Below are 17320 nucleotides of genomic sequence, written 5' to 3'. Positions count from 1 at the left end.
GACGGCAGCCGAGAACGGGCTGCGGCGGTGGCGTGCAGGGGTGGCGACAGCTGAAGAAGGCGGCGACCGGTGGAAGCTTTGTGACCGGAGATTTGGCGGTCTGAGGCGTCGTCGGCGGCCGGGGTGGCGACCAGGGGGTGACGGTGACGGCGTGGTCGGCGATGGTCGGAGATGGTGATGGCCGGACGCGGCGTCAGCGACTAGAGGAGTAGTGGCCAGACGCAGGGTCAGCGGCGACGGGTCGTCGGCGAGCCCTAGCTCGGTCAGGTCACAAAGTCCGGATTACCCCTGGCCACGGCCAATAATTTCAGGGACTGCCCTTACTGAAAACCGGGTTGACTCGGTGCCACCCGAGTCGGAACTGCCTTACTTAAAACCGAGTTGACCCGGTGTCGCCTGAGTCCGAACGGGCGAGTCGTAACTCGGTCGTGCGCGTCGGTTCAAGCCAGACCGAGTCGTCGCACCAAGTCGTATCGTCGCGCGCGTCTGTGCCTTCTGCCCTTGCGACGGCCGCCGGCAGCGACGATCTTGTCGTCCTTGCGGTTTGCCGGCGGCGGGCGCCATTCGAGCGACCACAAGGCATGGGACGCTGGCGGTTCGGGGCGGTCACCTGGAGGACAAGGGTAGACACCAGAATGGCGACCAAGCAGCGGCTGCAACGAGCGCTCAGCCAAGGGGCGCAGACGGTGGTGGACGAAGGCGTAGTCCTGTGCTGGCGAATCGTCCGGTCGTTCCAAGAGGCTGGCGGGACAACAAGGCGGCTGTGCTTCCCCGTCACCCTCCCGTTAGCGATCGAAACCTTCCCTTGGGGAAGGATCTCCCTGTCGATCTGCTAACAAAACTCAAGGCATCCTTTCTCAAGAACAACGTTAAACAACAAAATTCATATTTTCTTCAACAAAACAACGATGTCTTCCTCTAGGGCACCCCTTCTCCCTTTATAGGAGGAGAGTGGAGAACCCTAGGGGTTGGCTCGTAATTAGGGGAGAAAACCCCTAATCGAACCGTAAAACAAACACAGTTTGAAATGTAACGGAAGGACCAAAACACGGAGGCCCTCCCAAAAAAAACATGATAATGAAAATCCAAAAAGACAAAAGGAAATGATCTGGGGAACTCCCTCTAGACGTATATTTGAACTCCGCATCCTTCGCGTTGGCTCGAACTTCTGGATGTGGCTGCTCGCGGGTCACAACCGGTCGATCTTGATCTTCGGCTGGTGGATGGTCCCCCATTAGGTGTGCAACGATGTGAAGATGAATGCCCTACATTTTGTACGTTCAAGGTCCGACTCAAGGGAGGCGCCGAGCTCCAAGATTGGATGGGAGTCACCGGGTGACGGCGACGGGGGCTTCTCAAGCCTCGTCGGAGTGATGAAGGAGACTACAGCCGAACCGACTCAATCCGTTGGGCTCGCACATAACGGACGTACTCGTCTGTACTAGTAAGACACTCAAAATCGTAGTTTCTCTCGTTTAACCTCACTCACCTACCTAGCCTGAGTCGGAACGAATATACACGACAAGAAATAAGCGAGAGACGGGGAGTACGACATACCTAGACGGCGTGGCTCGTAGTACAGTGAGTTGTCAACGGTTGGCGGATGGAGCGGGTTCGATGAAGGGTGCCAGAGAGATCACGGCAGCTCGACGTGCAGCGATTGATGTCGGAGCACCTCGTAAAGGTTGGACATAGAGGAGGGCGATGGCGGCAACGTCTGCAAGTCACGCTAGTGGACGAGCTCGCCAGCGCAACCCGGGCAAGACGGGACCCACAAAAGGGTCAACCAGGTCAGTCAGATCGATCGACCGGGTCATTTGGACCGGGCTGTTCAGTCGTCCCGGTCAAACGATTCGGTCGGTTCGGTCGACGGAGTCTGTCCGACCAATGGATTCGATCGGACGGCTCAAAGCCACGGATCTGGTCGATCAATTTGGAGGATCGATCGGGTCGGTCGGACGGTTCGGGTCGGGTCGACTGTGTGTCGACCAGGTCGACTGGTCGTCTATGTCCGAGCGGTCGAACGGGCGCTCGGATCGATCGGATCAACCGTTTGCAGGTCGGGCGACGAGTTAATCGCAGCATTGCGAGCCGCCGCGGGGTTGTGGGCTGCGACGGGATCGCGAATAGCAGCGGTGTCATGGTGGATCTGCGACCTTTGGCCGCGGCTGAGGCAGCCTCAGTGCGGCGCAGTTGGCAGGCCCTTCGGGCAGCAGAAGCAGTGCATGGCTTGGCGACCCACAAGCGAGCACGGGGTCTGCGTGCGAGGATGGGGGAGGGAGGAGTACGACAGTTGTGGCAGGCAATTGGCGGCGTCCTCCTTCTCTTCCCCTACCTTCTCTTCTCTTCCTTATCTTCTCCTCCCTTGTGTTATTCTCTGGTCGAGGAAGGCAGACACAGAAGCTGTTCGATAAAATGCCTCAACTAAACTTCTAGTTTAAGGAATTAGCACGCCCACCCTTTCCCTTATAAGGGGGGAGAAGGATGGGCCCCTAATGGGCTAAAAGGGTCCTTTGGGGAGCCCTTAGAAGTGGACTCCCCCCATTACAAAAGAAAAAAACACATAAATAAAGGGGAAATTAAGGGGGAGAAAAGAGAGGGAAAGAAGGACGGGCACGGGGAAGAGGGGTAGATAAAGACCCCTCCCCCTTGACGGTAAAACACAAATGGACGAGCGTCGCGAGCGTGATGAAACACGAAGAAACGGGACAAACGAGAATGGGATAAAAGCAAAAACAGGAGAGAAAGATAGACGAAAAAGGGGAAAGGATAACCGAAGCAAGATCACCCAGTCTTCAACGTCGCGGGCGCGTGGCACAAATGACGTCGATGACGATCCTCAATGGCGTGCACCATTAATCCTCCTTGGGTCAGAAGAACTCAGCTCCGTCGAGTTGGGGTAGTTGGCGGCGGCATTCGCCGAGGGCCGGGTCGTCGCTGGCGTGTGTCGCGCTCCGTGGCGATCGAGGCTTCCGCATCTGCACCTGAAGTCCTCCGCGGTACCCGACTCCCTGCATCATTAATTACCCCAATCAGTATACGATCGTCGGACTCGTGCCAATCGGGCGTGTTCACCGAGAAAGTGGTCGGGGCAAACTCGCTCACAACAATGGGGTTTAGAAAGGTCATGGTAGGGGGAGAGAGGGTGATAACTTGCAAATTAACATGATTAATTAATGAGTTTTACATTATATTTATGTCTTTTAATGACTATATTTGCATGCTATCATATTAAAATAAAGATAAATAAGTTACACTCTCATTTTACTATTATTTCTGATTTTTTATCATTTTTTACATCGAATTTAATCTCATTTTAGTGAAGAAATATTTTTTGCAAGGATTTAAATAGTTGGCTTAAGGTTGGTAAGTGTTCTCATGATTTTTATGGAATTTTTTCATATTCTTTTATAAATTTTTGACCGTTATATAGCCAAGAAATGGTTTTTTACATATTTAAATAACATATATTTAATTTATTTAGCATTTTATAATATATTTATCTATATATTAAGGGGCATCCATGTCAGTTGCCCGAAATTTGGGTGAATGAGTGGATAATTATTATATAAATATAAAAGAGAGAAGAGAGAGAGAAGAATAGTCAAAATAAGCGGCTTACGATTTAAAATATATAAAAGAGAGAAGAGAGAGAGAAGAATAGTCAAAATAAGCGGCTTATGATTTAAAATATATAAAAGAGAGAGAGAGAGAGAGAGAGAGAGACTTTGTGTTTTTATTATTACTTCAGGGTGACGTGGACAATGATTGTTCTCCAATCATTGAGGGTGGGCGACGTAGACAACGAAGGCCGACACGTGATCCCATAAGGCGGAAAACGAGAAATAAGCTTAACCAATCAGGAAAAATCATTTTTTAGAAAATAAAATGATCTAATGGTTCAGATTTATCCTCACTAAAATCTTGATATCTTGAGATCTAGATGTCGGATTGGGCTGAAATTTTGAGGGTAGGTTCGTCTTTTCCCCCTCTACAATCCAGACAGTTGGATCTTTAAATGGAGGTCTGGAAAAGGGAAAAAATCACTTTTGGATGCTCTCCCCCAAGCAATTGGCCAGGAAGGACACAGGAGGGATTCTTGAAGTCGACAGATCTTGCTTCTGAACTCAAATTGGTAAGTCTCTGATTTGTATTTCAATCATCTTCTTGAACGATTTTAAAACGCTAACGCATGGGCGAAATGTACATGCCCTAGAAGTTTGTTTTCAATGAAATTAGCACTTTGTTTTGATTCCGATTAAAGATCTGATTTTTTATCCTTAATTCTAAATCAATTTAAAACATTTCTACTTCATTAGATTTTTAATTTAGGGTCAAATTTCATCTTTTCCTTAATTTCTCTGCTTTCTCTCTCTAGGTTAATTTGTTTAGTTTCTCTCTCTAGATTTCGATTTTTATTGTTTAGGAATTTAATTTAATATATAAAAAAACTAAAAATAAAATTTAAATTGAAAATTCATCTATCTTGGAGTCCAAATTAAAAATCCCTTTCTTGATCATTTAATTCCCAATTTTAATTCATAAAAAAAATTTTAAAATTTTTTAATAACTGGGAAATTAATAATCTGAATTAATCTGAGATTAAAATTAAAATATTCATATCTTGAATTTTCTGACCGAAATATCAAAAATCAAAATTAAGTTTTATTTAATTTTGATTAATTAAAGAATATTATTAAGGATAATTAAGATTTATTAATTGCAAAATTAAATCATCTTTGAATTAATTCATTGAAATTGGATAAAAATTCTCGTTTGTTTCTTCCCTGTGGTTTGATCCCTTACTTGCTCTATATTCATATTTAGTGATTAAGGGAAATTATAAATTTTATTGCATAAGTCTAAAAGCCCAAACGACGGCATATTTTAAGTACATTTTCAGGCTTATCAGAGGGGACTTGGTGCGGGATCGGGCCCGCCAAATTAGCGGAGCAGGTCCTCCATGAAGGAGGGACTTCGGCAACATAGGCATATCCGCCCACTTGTCGGAGGGTCGAGAACAGGCCGGCGCTATGAACATGTAGCGTTGGGGCCGGCCTGGGAGAATAGCTCTCCAGGCAAAATCTCACCAACACTCAGTTTCCCACATCAGTCACTCGGAGTCGGCTCTGCCAATCGGCAGCCTGCTTGTAGTGTGCATGCCAAAATAATGACCTATCATGACAATTATGATGCAAGGACAAAACATGCTGCGTGAATGTAGAACGAGAGACTACTACGGGTGCTAGGGGTTGGAGTCCTAACAGGACTTGGCCGTGTGCGATCTCAGGTGGGCTCAACCCGGCGGCATGGGCCTTTGGGAAACAGGCACATGCTCCGCGCGTGGGGTAGGGTGATGGCAGTGGGCCGTTCCCTTGCGGAATGTGTTGCGGGTGCTACGCATCCGCAGCTCGTCATCCAAGCGGTGGAAGAGTGCGCGGTCCGCACCGGATCGAGGAACCTCCTGGATGAGTCTGGTGGTGACGCTACGCGACAGCTCTGGGCGAGTGGCACGGGCGGCTGGTCTGGCGGCACGGCGGGTCGGATGACTGGCGCGGGTGGCTCTTGTGGCTGGCTGAATGGCTCCAATGGCGCACTGCGTGGCGCAGGTCTCCGGACAAGCGACAAGGGCTGTTTGGCGGGCGACGTGATCGATCGGGCTCCAGAACACGTCTTCAACTTCGCATCCCGGCTCTCAAGGAGGCGCGGAGTAGCGGATTGTTGTTAGCCTGACCACCTTGGTCAGGGCACACTTCACTGTTGCCTTCATGGTGTAAGGGTACCACGTGACCCATCTTCCCTTGTGCAGAAATGAACATGTGTTCGCTCTGCCGTCTAGGGCGACGTCATTATCATAGATCTAGGGTCGACCTTGGATAATGCTTCCTACTTTCATAGGAAGGCCATCACACAAGATGGTCTCATCGTACGTCCCCATTTTTAACGGGACGTGGCATTGTCGCTTCACCGATAGAAATGAATCATGGATCCACAACACGCCAAAGGGTGTAGGATGAGGCATGATCGCCAACCCTAGTCAGTTGACCAACGCGTCGGAGATGGCGTTAACGCAACTACCACTATCCACCGTCAACTTGCACACTTTGTCGTTGATCCGGACAAACGTGCAAAAGACCGAGGTTCATAGCGTCGAATCAGCCATCCGGGCTATCCTCTGCGGTACAGGTGTGGGGTTAACCTCCGATACATGGTTAGGTGGGACGGGCATCTCACTGGTGCTCGGGCCGTCGGCGGCGATGCGAGCGTTTCCCCGAGCTCTGGGCGTGGAGCCGTCAGCGGGGTTGTGCCCGCGTCGACTATCTCGATGCACCCAACTTGAGGGTCGCGTGAGTCGTATCGGTTCGCGAGCTCTTCACCTGCACGGTAATCGTTGTCGGGTAACGGATCCAGGTCTAAAGTCAGGTCCTGTCCGACCTCTTCTGTATCAATCAAGAGAGCCGAAGATGGACACTGGCTGGCTTGGTGCCGTCTTCCTTGGCACTTGAAGCACGTAAGTGGTGCTTCGCTGATGGTAGCGCTTCGGGCTGGAGTATCGCTCATGACGGCCCGAGCAAGTGGGGATGAATCCACGGATGTGGTGAGGGCGGTTCCTTGCCCTCAGGTCATAACAGGAGGAGGCAGAACGGGACGGGCGACCAAAGTCAGCCCCGTTCCTGTTCCGCCCTTCTCTCTCTCACCCTCTTTTCTTTTTTCTCTTCCCTTTTTTATTCCTTTTTTCAAAAAATTCAAAGAGACTTCTCCACTTCTTAACCGAGGGGTCCTGTGTATAGGCCCCATGAGAAATAAGGGAAACCCTAACTAAAACATGAAATTTTAACTAAACTTAGGAAAAAAAAAACCTAGATAACTTGAGGGCATCGCCATCAATCCAGGTCAACGATGTGTTCTTAAAATGGGTCATCACTGTATGTGGGTCGTAAATTGCGTTGGAGCCCGCAACCCCAAGTCCTGTCTTTTTCTAATGCAGTACTTTGAAAAATACTAACCACGATTTTACTTTCTTGTCATTTACGTTAAACTCTAGGAAAATTAAGATATCATGATGCTTATTTAATGCTGCCCAGATGTACGCCTTCATTTAGACTTGTCTAGACATGGTCGTGCTGGTGCCTTATTTCATCAAATTCTTCCAAGAGGCTCAATCCCACTCCACTTCTCAAGCCACCTGCGTTGCCTTTCTGGCTTCCGGTAATATTCCAATATCTCTCTTTTTATCATTCTTCTTATTGTCTAAGAGTTGGAGATCGATTCAATTTCTATCCCATCTATCTAAAACTTTTTATCTAGTTTTATTTGATATAGTTCTATACAATCTAATTTGCTGTCACATTATATCGTAATTGGTCCCCTGTGCTGTATTCAGCCATATCCCCTCACACTGATGTCGGACGTCATCGATGACATTGTCCAATGGGTAATTCCCTTAGGAGATGAACTACGTGATGTGGTGTACCTAGGCGGACATACGTGCAGGTCCACACTCATCGAGTTTTGGCAAGCTCTCAACTCTCGGTGAGGACGACCGATAACGGTCAAGGTGACAATGACCTTTTGAGCCTTGTCGGGGTGATGACGACGACTATGGTGTTGAATGGAATAATTGCATTGACGCTTGCAAGTAAAGGATGGGCTCGACCCATATGTGGGAATTCACTCAACTTGTAGTTTTTGATGTTCAAACTATCACCTAATTCTAACTAGAGCGCGGTGGAGCATAGTCGCCAATATACTGAACACAATAATATAACTAATGAGCAGAGGGGAATGACATACCTCAGCGATGTTGTCGATCATCATCGAGGTCTTCAAAGTGCGGTGGCCGGTGCGGTTGGGTGGGAAGGCATGCCGGAGACTATAAAGCGTCACTCGACAGGCGACAGGATAGCAGAATTGGAGTGTGATGTAGAGGTAGACAAGGGGAACGTTGCACGGTGGCTTGAGTGAACAACACGATGACCTGAACTGCTGAGCGGTGGTGTACACAAGCGATGGAGTTGGCAACACGGGGTGTGGGTAGCACTACCATTGCGAGCGTAGTGGTAGTGGGGGTTTTGGGCGGCGGCACTGACAACTCGAGGTGCAGCGAGAGCCTGGGGTTCAATAAGGCGGAGACAGCTTTAGGCAGCGGCACCTGTGGTTGTGCATTGAGCCAAGAATTACTAGGATCATGCCATGTGATTCACACGGCGCACGCGTAGCTGATGACAGTTCTGGACGTCACTGGGCACTGACAGCGAATGCAGCTGGCGAACCAAATTGCGGCACTATGGCTTGATGGTCCCCTTAGAGAGTGGGGGTATAAAAGGCTTCATGGACACATGCAGCGCAAGTACAGTGCACATTGAGAGAGTCATGTGGGGAACTCCGATGGACATTGACAGGGCCGCAGTGGTCAGCATCGGTAGGGCAACCGTTGACCCAAGGTGGAGCCCCAGAGGACGGCTGTCGAAGGGGTTAAAGGACCTGCATCATGCGGGAGGTCTGTAAAGGCACCGTGGGGTGCCCTGTCAGTCAACGCATCGTGAAGGTGCTAGCTCGCATCCCGTTGGTGCATAGGAGAGTCATGCGATTGAATGTATGGCGCGTCACATGCCTGAGTGTGGGCCTCACGGGGCGTGAGGGAGTCACCCGGTCAAACGTTCGAAGGGCGACTAGACCTGACGGCTGATGACTCTCAATATGTCATCAAATAATTAATCTTCTTAGTTTTCATTCATCAAAATTAGAATGTTAATTCATGCTAATATCATGCATATCCATCATTTTATGAAATCACTAACCCCACTTGATTCTTTGAATCAAGTGGAAGATATTTAACATTTTATGGTTAGTGAACATTCAGAGACAGGTTAAGAAGATCAAGGAAAGAAACGAGGATCACGAGGAGCGGGCGAAAATTCAAAGAAGCAAAAATTACGAAAATGCCCCTGGGCATGACTTAAGAGAAACCTATAAATACTCTCTTGACAGTTGAGTTTAGGCTGTTCAGAATTTTCTCTAAGGAAACTAGGGCTTGGAGAAGAGGATTTCTGCACCCTCCAGGAGCTGATGAGCTTGTGGAGTTAGAGAAGGAAGATCAGACTGAAGATAGCTTGGATTGAAGACCTACGCCTCGCCGCAAGGACGTGACACCCAGCATAGGGAAATCTCAAGCTTCAGCCTTGTAATCCCTCTCCATTTTAGACAGTTTTGGTTGGGTTGGAAGAATCTTCAGATCTTCCAACAATTCCAATCAACATTGTTTCTGTTTAGTTTGGATTTGAAGGTTTATCAATTGTTTTCAAGTTTTGTTCTTGTTTTCCTTTGCCACTTCGTTCCTATTGTTCATCCTCTCCGTCCAATCGAATTCTTCCCCCGAAAGAGCCAAGCTACCCAGCCTCAGCAAGTTGAGGAGCCCTGCAGCTACGTGGCCGTTGCTCTGCGTGCCTTAGCAGCGCAGCAACGCCGCGGCGCAGCCCTCTGCCGGCGCCGACCGCGCGCCGGCCGAGGCCACGCATTGCAAGGTCGAGTGCGAGCGCAGCTGCATCGCAACATGCGTGCGCAGTAGCGCCGCGGCCGCGACGTGTAGCTGCAGCCACGCGCAGCGGGGCTACGCGCGCGCACGCTACCTGCAGGTGTGCACGTGCAGGCACATCCCCCTCGGCAGCTTAAGCTGCGGGTGAGGCGGCCTGCACAAATGCTCACCACCTGTTTGGCAAATTGCCAAACAGGCTGGCGAGAGCGTGAAGACTGGTAAGCTGAGTCGCTTATCAGTCGTCTGGTCATTCCTTAAGTAGAGGTTACCACCTCAAAGTTAAGGTCGCCTGCGCATCTTCCCTGAAAGAATTTATTGAGTTCTATTGAATAGTATCCTATAAAATGCAAGTGCATACCTACAACCTGAAAGTTATATTGCATTAAAACGAATTCCCTACTGGTTTCCTTGCTCCTTGTGGATCGACCCTCACTTGCCCTAGGCCGTGAGGTTTATAAAGATTGTTGTATAAGCTCTCAATCTCACACGATTATCTTGCTAAACAACCAGCAAATTCACCTAAAATTTGAGCCTATCAACTGGCGCCGTTGCCGGGGAACACGGTATTACAGTAGGAATTTATTTTTTAATTGTTTAGTAATCTTTTCTTGATTCTCCTTAAGCTGCAGGACTTAAAAATCCTCAGCTCATTGTTCTGCTAACATTTGTGCTGAAGATCTATGGTAGTTACACGCTCAGGAGCTGGTGAGAAGTCTGCAGAAAAATTAGTAGAGACGCCACTCCGGATTCTATAGTCACAGAACCAGAAATTCAGCAGAGAAATATGGCTGAAGAGATACATCAGCAGAATGAAAGGAGAAGAACTATGTTGGATAGGTCTACACTGTCCGGAAGCTTACGACAAACCAATGTAAATCTGAACATCGGTGAAGGTATCTTGTTTCGATACGATAATGCATTGATAAATTCTCTACCTGAATTTAACGGATTACCTGCACAGAATCCTTTAGAGTTCCTTGATGATTTTCATATTAGATGCTCTTCTCAAAATGTTCCTGGAATATCTACAGAGATGTTAAAAATGAAATATTTTCCTCTAACTCTTAAAGATAAAGCGTTTGCATGGTATCGTAATCTTGGAATCACTTATAATTCTTGGGAAGAGATGCAAGGAAAATTTCTGCAGAAATTTTACCCTCTCTCCAAAACAAATTTTTAGAGAAGAGAAATTCACAATTTCCATCCTCATGACAGAGAAGCCTTTAGTGAGTCATGGGAGAGATTCAATGATTTGTTGAGGAAATGTCCTCACCATGGCATTGAGCAATGTCAACTAGCCCAAATATTTTATGAATCTCTCTCTGATTTTATGAAAAACAAAGTAAATCTCGCTACAGGTGGAACATTTTATCCCGCATATGAGGATGAAGTTTTCGATATTTTGGAGAGAGTTGCAGAAACTGACTTGCAGGAGATTGGAGCCAATCAGAATGGGAGAAACCTGCAGCCAAAAAGAGTAAGAGTTCTGCAGGTTAACGCCAAGGAGGGAGAGCTACAAGCGGGCCTAAGGGAGACTAACCAGAAATTGGAGGAGCTCACCTCCACCTTGAAGAATGTCTTCTTAGGTAACTCTCCTATCATTAAAGCTAAGATCTGCTCTCTCTACTTCAGCAGGGAACATGAAGATGGAGCCTGCCAAGCCATGGAAGAAGAGGTGAAGGCCTTCAACCAGCCGCAACAACTGTGGGCAGGTCAAAAGAGGCCAAATTTCCAAAACGGAGAGACCTTCCACCAAGGGAACAAGCCGGCAGCTCATCCTCCGTTCCAGCAGAGACAACCATTCCAGCACAGGCCTCCACAGTAGTATCAGGTTCCATCTCAGAACCAACCTGATTTTTCTTCACTTACCCCCGTCATTTCAGATATGATAGAGAAGCAAAACCAAAAGTTGCGGGCGGAGATGGAGATGAAGATGCAAATGATGATGGAATTTCAAACAAAGCAAGTGCTGGAATCTCAAGAGCAGATGAGGAAGCTATTAGAGAGCTTCAGACCTGCACCACCTGAACACCAAGGTATAACTCCAGAGTTCCGGTGCGCATCGTATAAACTTCCCACGAAACCATTAGTAAATCCATGCAACTTGCATCATGTGCAGCACTCCATTCACGATGAGACGAATGGAGACAATCCTGAAGTTCTACCAATCTCAAAATTGAGAAATGGAAAAGAACTTCAGGATCCCTATCAGAATTCTGTAGAGAACTCTAAGAAGGGGAATGAACCACGAGAGGAAGAAGGAGAGGATTCTCCCTACGTGGAGGAGCCTCTACCTTCTACGAGTGGGCAGCATGTTCCCTACCCTTCCGCTTTAAATAGAAAAAAACCTATCCTTGATTATGAAAACCGATTGCTAGAGAATTTTAAAAAGGCCACCATGACTGTTACTGTAGAAGACATGCTTAGGTGTGCACCCTCCCTAAAGAAGTACCTTAAGGACTCTTGCACCATTAGGAAGCCTAGGGAAGTAGTTAAATTATCTGAAAATGCCTCTAGCATCCTTAATGCCATCCCTATCAAAATGAGAGACCCCGGAGCCCCTTTTATCACATGTGAAATTGGAGGAAACACATTCTCTAAAGTTTTATTAGATACGGGAGCAAGCATAAGCATCATCCCAATGGCATTATATGAGGAGTGTGGGTTTGGAGAATTGGAGGAAATACATATGGATTTACTCCTAGCTGATGGAACTGTTAGGCAACCCGAGGGAAGGTTAACCGATGTCATGATCACTGTAGAGAATTGTGAAATACCGGTAGATTTTATAGTGACTGATGTAAAGATATCAGGAAACATTAGCTTAGCTCCTATTATCTTAGGAAGACCATTTTTAGTTACGGCAAAAACGATTATGGATTGGGAGAAGGGGACGGTGGAGTTCAAAATTGGAAAGGAGAGAGTCCAACTTGATATATCAAAAATGATGAAGTGTCCCTTAGGAAGCAATGAGGAGTTAAAATTGTGTACAGAGGATGAGGGAGAGGACGCGATTAAAGAGTACTTATCACATGTCGAGGTAGAGAGCTAGATGATGAGATCATGGACTCCCTTTAGTCGAGATGGGCCTAGAACTCAAACCTCTACCTTCATCCCTCAAATATGCATATTTAGGCAGAAGAAAACCTTACCTGTAATCATCTCCTCATCACTCACTCCCGAACAAGAAAATGAATTGCTCAAAGTACTTAGGGAGCATAAGAATGCCATAGGTTGGACATTTGATGATATTAGAGGAATTCCATCTGCAATCTGTGAGCATAGGATATTTTTAGAAGAGAAATCCAGACCTTGTAGAGAGCATCAAAGGAGACTCAACCCTTACATGAGAGAAGTTCTTGAGAAAGAAATAATTAAGTGGTTGAATGCAGGAATAATTTATGCCATATCCGATAGTAGATGGGTGAGCCCCGTACACATGGTGCCAAAAAAGTCTGGAATTACAGTAGAAGTGAATGAAAAAGGGGAAGAGGTGCAGAAGAGATTGACCACTGGATGGAGAGTATGTATAGATTATAATAAGCTAAACAAGGCGACCAAGAAGGACCATTACCCTCTACCCTTTATGGATCAAATACTAGAAAAACTGTCAGGGCAGCAACATTTTTGTTCTCTTGATGGCTATTCAGGATACAACCAAGTGAACATCCATCCTGATGATCAAGAGAAAACAACATTTACGAGTCCCGTAGGGACATATGCCTTTAGGCGTATGCCCTTCAAGCTATGCAATGCCCCCGCCACATTTCAGCGATGTATGAATGCCCTTTTTTCTGATTTAGTAGGAGAATGTCTAGAAATCTTTATGGATGATTTTTCAGTATTTGGATCTACCTTTGAAAACTGCCTCCTAAGCCTCACCAAAGTATTGAAGAGGTGCATTGACTCCAACCTTGTCCTAAGTTGGGAAAAATCTCATTTCATGGTGCAGGAGGGAGTAGTGCTGGGACACACGGTTAGCAACCGTGGATTGGAAGTGGACAAGGCCAAAATCGAAATCATCCAGGGCCTTCCACCTCCAACCAACCTAAAAACCCTTAGGGGTTTCCTCGGCCACGCGGGTTTCTATAGACGTTTTATCCTAGATTTTGCTAAAATTTCTAAACCTCTTACAAATCTTCTATCGTCTAAAAATAATGATTTTGAACTAACACTAGAGGCTAAGAACGCATTTGATAAATTGAAAGAAGCTTTAGTTAATGCACCTATCTTGCAAGGGCCCGATTGGACCCTTCCTTTTGAACTAATGTGTGATGCTTCTGATTTTGCAGTAGGTGCAGTGTTAGGTCAGTGAATTGACAAGAAACCCGTGGTCATTTACTACGCCAGCAGAACTCTAGTGGATGCGCAGCTGAATTACACTACTACCGAAAAAGAGCTGCTGGCAATTATCTTCGCTTTAGAAAAATTTAGATCTTATTTACTAGGTAGTAAAATAACTATTTTTTCTGATCATGCAGCTATTAGATACTTGTTAACGAAGAAAGAGGCTAAACCTAGGTTAATTAGAAAATTTTGAGGAGAATAGTACGTCCGGATGGGAAAGATTGGTCTAGGAAACTAGATGAGGCATTATGGGCCTATAGAACTGCTTAAAAAACTCCTCTTGGCATGTCTCCATTTCGCTTGATTTTCGGGAAAGCTTGTCACCTACCACTTGAGTTAGAACACAAAGCCCTTTGGGCTATTAGGAAACTCAACCTAGATTTGGATAGAGCCGGCAAGCATAGACTTCTTCAATTGAATGAGTTGGAAGAGTTAAGAAATGAGGCTTATGAGAATTCGAAGATTTATAAAGCCAAGATGAAGATGTTTCATGATAAGAGCTTGAGGAGAATAACTTTTGTAGAGAATCAAAAAGTATGGCTATACAACTCTAGATTAAAACTCTTTCCAAGAAAATTGAAAACGCGATGGGATGGCCCTTTCCTTGTTCAGCAGGATTTTGAGAATGGAGCGGTTACCATTTTATATCCTACATCTCAAAGACACTTCACTGTGAATGGGCAACGGCTCAAACCCTACTTAGAAGACGAAGATCTTAATAGCCCCATGAATATTACTTTAGAAAAGCCACCGTACGATAGCTCATGATCTGATTAGTTTTTTTATTCCATTTCCTATTTCCTCGGTTTTCTTATTTTGCTTTGTTTGTTTTTGTTTCTTCGTTTTTGTTTCTGTCTTCGTGCGCAGCTACTCCTATCCAAGCTAGGTACACCGTCACTGGACAACACGAATGATGCTCGCCGCCTTTCCTTCCATGGTTTGATTTCTCTTTCTCCTTTCTCTTAATTATGATTTGTCATGTAGGAACATGCCTTCTTATTTGGGGGGGAGGGGAGTACAGTTGCATGCGTCATCGATGAAATTTTTTTTCGTTTTGCATTCACAAACCATGGATATTTGATGACCCTAGGAGATGCTTGTCCAATGATATGCATGATAATTCGATTCTTTTCAAAAGGGTAGAAGTGCAAGAGTGGCCAGCTAGGAAGTCCTAGGTGAAGTAAGCCTAGATAGGTGCACTATGAACCATACTATTACAACCATATCTCTGCCCATTATACGTATCTCACCTCACCATCCACCTCGGGTTGAGTTAGCACTTACATGCACGAAAATTTTTAGCTTTAGTGGAAAGTAGGGTTAGTGTTAGCTCATTGGCAATATTATGATGACGTGAGTGAAGCTCCCTGAACCAAGAAGGATACACAACTTCGTCGGGGGAATAAGCTGCCAGTCTACTAAGGATGGCACATGGGTAGTGGATAAGCACCACCAAACTATAAAGTGAAAGCTGCACTGCGCATAAACAAGCAAAAGCTTGCATCATAGTACTAAAGTTGATTGTCATAAAAAAAAATTAAAAAAATGACCAACAAGCAGCAAATGCCAAAGAAAATAAAGGTGGAAAAGCTGTCTCCCATGTGTTTGAGCCGATGATACTATAGCCATAGTAGTGAGCTAGCATTAGCACCGCTCTCCACGCCTTGTTCAGTAGTGCGCTTGGGGTGTTAACTCAATCTTACTCCATATATTATGTACTTACTATGTGTACGCCGTAGATCAAGTGTTGAGGTAGAAGGCTGAGATAGATCCTAAACTTCTCCTATGCTGGTCAAGTTTAATTGCTGAAAATACTCCTTGAAAAGAGCACGAATCAAAGCTATCGGAAGTCAAAAGTCAAGTTTAGATCATCTTTTATTCTCACCTGCATTTCATTACTAAGGGACTAGTAATGATCTAAGTTGGGGGGTGTTTGATGACTCTCAAATATGTCATCAAATATTTAATCTTCTTAGTTTTCATTCATCAAAATTAGAATGTTAATTCATGCTAATATCATGCATATCCATCATTTTATGAAATCACTAACCCCACTTGATTCTTTGAATCAAGTGGAAGATATTTAACATTTTATGGTTAGTGAACATTCAGAGACAGGTTAAGAAGATCAAGGAAAGAAACGAGGATCACGAGGAGCGGGCGAAAATTCAAAGAAGCAAAAATTACGAAAATGCCCCTGGGCATGACTTAAGAGAAACCTATAAATACTCTCTTGACAGTTGAGTTTAGGCTGTTCAGAATTTTCTCTAAGGAAACTAGGGCTTGGAGAAGAGGATTTCTGCACCCTCCAGGAGCTGATGAGCTTGTGGAGTTAGAGAAGGAAGATCAGACTGAAGATAGCTTGGATTGAAGACCTACGCCTCGCCGCAAGGACGTGACACCCAGCATAGGGAAATCTCAAGCTTCAGCCTTGTAATCCCTCTCCATTTTAGACAGTTTTGGTTGGGTTGGAAGAATCTTCAGATCTTCCAACAATTCCAATCAACATTGTTTCTGTTTAGTTTGGATTTGAAGGTTTATCAATTGTTTTCAAGTTTTGTTCTTGTTTTCCTTTGCCACTTCGTTCCTATTGTTCATCCTCTCCGTCCAATCGAATTCTTCCCCCGAAAGAGCCAAGCTACCCAGCCTCAGCAAGTTGAGGAGCCCTGCAGCTACGTGGCCGTTGCTCTGCGTGCCTTAGCAGCGCAGCAACGCTCGTGCGCAGCCCTGCTGCGAGCGCTCGACCGCGGCGCCCGGCCGAGGCCACGCATTGCAAGGTCGAGTGCGAGCGCAGCTGCATCGCAACATGCGTGCGCAGTAGCGCCGCGGCCGCGACGTGTAGCTGCAGCCACGCGCAGCGGGGCTACGCGCGCGCACGCTACCTGCAGGTGTGCACGTGCAGGCACATCCCCCTCGGCAGCTTAAGCTGCGGGTGAGGCGGCTTGCACAAATGCTCACCACCTGTTTGGCAAATTGCCAAACAGGCTGGTGAGAGCGTGAAGACTGGTAAACTGAGTCGCTTATCAGTCGTCTGCTCATTCCTTAAGTAGAGGTTACCACCTCAAAGTTAAGGTCGCCTGCGCATCTTCCCTGAAAGAATTTATTGAGTTTTATTGAATAGTATCCTATAAAATGCAAGTGCAGACCTACAACCTGAAAGTTATATTGCATTAAAACGAATTCCCTGCTGATTTCCTTGCTCCTCGTGGATCGACCCTCACTTGCCCTAGGCCGTGAGGTTTATAAATATTGTTGTATAAGCTCTCAACCTCACATGATTATCTTGCTAAACAACCAGCAAATTCACCTAAAATTTGAGCCTATCAACGGCTGATGACCATAACTATGTTATAAAATAATCAGGTACTTTCCATTAATCAAATCATTATTTTTAAGCATTAGTTCCATATTTACCATTTAAAGCATGATTTTTACTAA

At 46.0% G+C, this 17320-nt stretch overlaps 1 non-coding gene across 1 annotated transcript; it reads right to left on the bottom strand.

The window, feature by feature from the left end:
• Positions 1-10707: 10707 nt before the first annotated feature.
• LOC144710770 (small nucleolar RNA R71) lies at positions 10708-10816 on the bottom strand. Its single transcript, XR_013583411.1, has one exon. It is a non-coding gene; the product is annotated as a small nucleolar RNA R71 (small nucleolar RNA).
• Positions 10817-17320: the final 6504 nt, after the last annotated feature.

This window comes from Wolffia australiana, chromosome 12, assembly GCF_029677425.1.
Source record: "Wolffia australiana isolate 7733 chromosome 12, ASM2967742v1".
Lineage (NCBI taxonomy): Eukaryota > Viridiplantae > Streptophyta > Magnoliopsida > Alismatales > Araceae > Wolffia > Wolffia australiana.
Note: the sequence above shows the minus strand (reverse complement) of the source record. Positions and strands in the feature narration are given on the sequence as shown.